Below are 5,308 nucleotides of genomic sequence, written 5' to 3'. Positions count from 1 at the left end.
AGCGGCAGCTGCGGACCCGTCCCTCTTCCCTTCCCCCTCTTTCCGCGAGGCGGGCCAAGCCCGAGGCGGCCGGGAGCGGCCGGGGTGGGGGAAGAAGGGCGGGGAGCTCCCAGCTTGCACCCTTTCATCCCAACCCGGGCCGAGATTCCGGCTCCGGGTGTTGCTTCCGCCCGCGTGCGAGCGAGCTGGAGAAGTAGAAGGGAGGAGCCTCGCGGGAGGGGGCGTGGCCCAGGCAGGGGCGGCCTCCCNGTGGGGGCGGCCCCGGCGGCCGCCCCGCGTCTCTCCCCAGCGCCCCCTTCCCGGACCCGGCCCGAGGAGGACGCAGGCCCCTGCCCATGTGGGGCGCCCCCGGCTCGGAAGAGTCCCTAGGGCGGGGAGCAGCTCCAGGCAGCGGCACCGGAGGGAGAGGAAGAAGGGACAGTGCTCAGCCTGGGCGGCCCGGGCCCTCCCCGCAGCGTTTGGAGGCGGGGGTCGCCCCGAAGTCTGCGCTTGGCACCGTCGCTTGAACTAGGGCAGCGCCTGCTGGGACCCCGACCCGGACCCCTCTGCGCCTCGGAGGCGGAGGCGGCGGCGGCGCCGCCGCGCCACCCAGCTCTTCCACGGTCCCCCTGTTTGGAGGCAGTCACGGCCAAGGTAAGAGCTCGGGGTGCTTGAGAGCCGCCGCGGGGGTGCCCTGGTGAGCGGCGCCGGACAAGTTCTCCGAACCTGTAGCTGGTACTCCCTGCGAGGGCACACCCTCAGCTGTCTTGGCCAGGAGCCCTGGACAAGCTGGAAGTGGAAGTCCCCAAGTCTTTGATGTCCCCAGGACCCCTTCTCATGACTGTCTTGCTACTAGGCACATATGCTGTTTAACAGGGAGCAAGCAAGGAGGAGGTTCCCGTCAGCACCGGGAGGTGGTGTGTCCGCACCCCACCTCTCCAACCCCCCGCAGCTTGTCTGCTGTGGGTACCTGCGCCTTGGGGAACCTGCTGTGTTTTTAGCTGTCCCTCTTCGGTGATCCTCACCTGCCTTTCCTGGTGTGGTGCTGCGAGAAGAACTTTTCTTTGCTCCTTGTTGCGGAGAGTCGTGGCGATTTAGGGTGAGCCGCCACAGCTTCCGAGTCCCTCTATAGGACAGAGTGGTTGGGTGACGGCGATGTCTGTAGAGAGACAAACCTACCCAGAGTGTCAGTCCTGTTTCCGCAAACCTGCTTGTGATGAGCGATCGGTATATATCATGCAGGTTTTCTTGTGAATGGCACCGTTGCTGGAGGGTAGAGTGGCTGACTCCAGAGTTTGTGCATCCTGAAGTTATTTTGTTGATTGCTTTATTACTTTCTTTTTAATTTTCCTTTTGAGGAACCTCAGTCTTGTGAGCCTGTCCTTGCCTGTTTGAAATTTATTAAACCTATGAGATTTCCCTGGAACAATCTGATTTTAAATGGGTCACTTAGGAGGGAACAGATTGTCTCTCCTACATTGAATCCATACCCCCCGGTGACCCTGTTTAACGGGGATGGATTTTTTTTCGTTCCCTGGGCTGATGTACCTCGGTTGAGCAGGTTTCTGTTGAATCCCGAATTGGTGAATTTTGTCACTCAGTCCATTAAAATGATCTCCTGAGGGAGGAAAATAGCAGCTTACATTTTCCGTGAATGTCACAGGAAGTTTTACAGGGTCTTATGTAAGTTCCCCCAAGAGAGCTCTAGGCTCCTGCTTCCTTCTTGGGGGGGATGAGGTGGGGTGGCTGCGGGGCGGTCACCTCCCCTAAATGCAGATGGGTTCCTCTCAGACACAGGTGGAAACCCAGAGTGCTCATTCACTCGGTGGAGGCAGTCACCTCAGGCTAAATTTCCTCCTCACCTCTCCTGTCTTCACTCCCCAGGAATCAGCTTTGGTCGACTTCAGACAGGGGAAGGTTCTAAATAAGGAAAAGCACAAGTGGTGTTTTCTTTTCTCATCTCTCACAAACGGGTGACATGAATGAATTACTCACAGGCATGAGTCCTCACTGGGGATAAAAGAAAAAACAAACAAACCTGGCTTTAAGGTTTCACACATTTTAGTGTACCTTTATTTTTCAAGAGTGTTTTCCTTCAGTGAAAATTGTTTGACGAGAGCACAGATTTATCGAGCCAGGTCCTCTTACTTCCCCGCCAGGCAGAAGATTAGCCGGAACGGAGAGGCAAAAGTCCTCACCATCTACGTGTTAGTGGGTTTTCAAGGGTGGTGAGGAAAGGAAACAAACCCCCCTAACAGGATGGAGAGGTTTTCAAGGAAAAGATGGGATCACTCTGGAGTGGGTAGTGGGATGACTGACAAGTGTGGGCCCCTTTCCTTCGGGGGGTGAAAGGTGCTAGCTCGTGGGTTAACTTTTGGGTGTGAGATAATGCAGATCGCATTGGCTTTGGAAGCCGGACTAGAAGAAGGGCTTTGGAAATGAAAGGTTTTCCCCGGCTCCTATAGGTCCCAGAGGGCTTCCATCGCATTGGGGGGATGTGAAGTTTTCCTTGGGTTCTTGGTTCTTAGCTGTGGTTTACCATGAATGCCGATTGCAGGAGTATTTCCATTTTTTAGCCACTTACAGCGGCAGGAGACTAGGGGACTAGTTTTCTATTCCACCATCAATGAAGAAAACCCAAGGGCCCATACTATAAAAGGCTCTGGTTTATCTTTAGGGCTCTTGAACTAGACTTTTTGGTACCTGATGTATGCTTGCATGAATGAGTGCATTCCAGATGCTTAAATGATGGGCCTGATCACGTCTAAAGTGTCGTTTAGGCAACTCAGAACCGGTGAACTGCAAAGTGCTATGCGAGACTGAAAAAAACTCAGTGATGATCTCTAAGTTTACGAGGACTATACATTTCGAGCAGACAGTCTATGTTTTGGGCATCAGACCATGCTGACTTTGTGTTCCCCTGAAGGGTTGTAATCAGAACTCCCCTTTTTGGTTTTGGACTGCACTGAAGACCCACAGCCTTCATAAAATCACATAAAATCATTTTAAGTGGAGTCCAGCATCAAGTCCCTCAAAGTTAAAATTTCTCACAGTCATCCCTTGTACATATATAACATTTGGCAGTGCGGTTTGCACTTTCATCTCAGATGCTCTCTGGACTTTTAACAGCATTAAGTCATCAGTGTCCAGGTTTCTTTCAGCAGAATTGGAAGATAATTCTATTTCACTGAAGAACAAAGCCCCATTGCCCAGGCTTACCTTACGCACATACGCACATACGCACAGTGGCCAAGTCTTATCAAAGCTGACTCCAGAGGTGAGCAGACAGAAAAAGGTGAGAAGCAGAGTCCAAGAAGAGATTACCCAGTTCAGAACACTGGCACCAAAAAAGGCAAATGTCACCAAGATTTAGGTCTCGCTGGATTCTAAAAGCCGCAACTCAGCATATGGAATTAGATTTAGTGTCTGGAACCTGTGAACCTTTATGAGTTATTACACTTTCNAGAGAGAGAGAGCATGCATGCGGAAGTGAGCAGGGGAGGGGCAGAGAGAGATGGAGACAGAATCTGAAGCAGGCTTCAGGCTCTGAGATGTCAGCAAAGAGCCTGACATGGGGCTCGAACTCAGCAGCCATGAGATCATGACCTTAGCCAAAGTCGGATGCTTAACGCAGTGAGCTGCCCCGTGTATTTTAGAGAACATCTCTCCATTTAACACCACAACTAATAATTGATCATCTCTTATGTGGCAGATGCCATGCTCTTTGTGGAGGCTATAGAGGTTTCACGTTTAGTTCACGGGAAGCAGACATTGAACCATTACTATGAGCTAAGTGCCACTGTATATAGGTTTGTGCAAAGGCTGTGTTTGACTTTGCCGGAAGAGGAGAAAGGAAGAGAGTCCCAGGCAGAAGGAACAGCATGGAGACTTTAAAAGATGTGCTGTGTATGGAACACAGCCATTAGTTGTGCCTTGGTGTTAGAAGGGAGAGAATTTAATAGGATTCCGTGCTGGGCACTAGCTTCATGCTCCTTGTATTTAAATGGGAACAAGAAAGGTTTCTGGATAAGATCCGTGAGTACCAGTTGATTATGCCACATTGTTAATAAAAACAGAAACAGGAACTTTCTTTTTTGTCTTTTATCCTTCTACATATAGCACTTTGCCTGTTCTTTAAAAAAACTATTAGCAATGCAAATAAAGAAAAGGTCCCTTATCAACCGTAAGTCCGCCCTCTTGTGTACAAGAATTCCATCTGGGGCTTTTATTATGTGATTATGCAGCAGTGGGAGAAAAGACAATGTTGCTTGACAAATGATATAGTATGGGGGAAAAATCCTTCTCTATGACAACAAATTCCATTTTGTCAGATTTGCTTCTGGGTAGAGTTATGGCCGCGTTGAACACTTGAACAAGGTTCTTGTGTTTGAATCTTAGTTCTGGCCTAAACTTTCTTTGCTGTTGGAAAAGAAAGAGTTTAATAATGAGGACGAGTGTGTGTGTATGTACGTGTGCATATATACTTGTGTGTGTGTGTGTATACGCGTGCACGTGCTCATGTTGTGTCATGAAGAAACTGTATTGTGGAAAAAAAACTGCAGTATATCTGCTGGAGGATGTTAGGGAGGAAGGAAAATCACAGTGGCAGCAGTGAGCTCCAGTGCAAAATATATTTAGTAGTTTTTTCAGAAATAGGAGCCAAACAGAGGAGGTAAAAGAAGCTTCTGTATGTGTTTTGCTTGTATCATCTATACCTGTGTTGAGTGAGAGGCAGGGTGGTTTAAGTAATATCAGGAGATCTGGGGCTAGTCTTGTATCATCTGTTGCTAACTTGCTGTCTGACATTAGAATACTTCTTGACCTCTCTGGGCTTCAGGTCTTGTCTCTCTATACATGAGTTCTTTACCTTGCTACTAGGAATTTAGAGCTCAGAAAGGGAATGGGATTACCTAAGTCAGTTAGTGGCAAAGCTCAGACTTCTTAAGATTTCTAACTCTGAAATGGGAAGAGGCCTGGGCAGTTCAAAGGTGTACTTTACCTGGAAATATAAAACACCACAAGGATGCAACGCTGAAGAAAAGAATCACAAAGTCTTTGCTGTGTTGCTTGTAGATTGTCTGATCTCTCTCTGATGTATCGGGTCATTCATTCACACATAAGCACCGAGACTTGCCTGCTAACTTATTATATAATATGGAAGCCAGTTGGTTTTGATGTTACCTATTCTTTGAGAATTGCTTGAGAATTAAGTACCTTGTGATAAAAAGCAATGCTGAAAATTTTGATTGTTTCCACATTAAGTAGATAAAAGCGGAGTTGACTCTTGGGGATTGTGCAAAGCCTGGACTCTAATATGGAAAGGGGAACA

General features: G+C 48.8%; 1 protein-coding gene across 2 annotated transcripts in view; it reads left to right on the top strand.

Moving 5' to 3' along the window:
* The first annotated feature begins 255 nt into the window (after positions 1-255).
* The window catches only part of LARGE1 (LARGE xylosyl- and glucuronyltransferase 1), a 539,966-nt gene continuing 534,913 nt past the window's right edge, over positions 256-5,308 (top strand). For both annotated transcript variants that reach the window (XM_077762029.1, XM_077762030.1), the window contains exon 1: positions 256-633. The gene's annotated coding sequence lies outside the window, so the exon portion shown is untranslated. The remainder of the gene's footprint in view (positions 634-5,308) is intronic.

Source organism: Crocuta crocuta, unplaced genomic scaffold (assembly GCF_008692635.1).
Source record: "Crocuta crocuta isolate KB4526 unplaced genomic scaffold, BGI_CrCroc_1.0 scaffold193, whole genome shotgun sequence".
Classification (NCBI taxonomy): Eukaryota; Metazoa; Chordata; class Mammalia; order Carnivora; family Hyaenidae; genus Crocuta; species Crocuta crocuta.
Note: the sequence above shows the minus strand (reverse complement) of the source record. Positions and strands in the feature narration are given on the sequence as shown.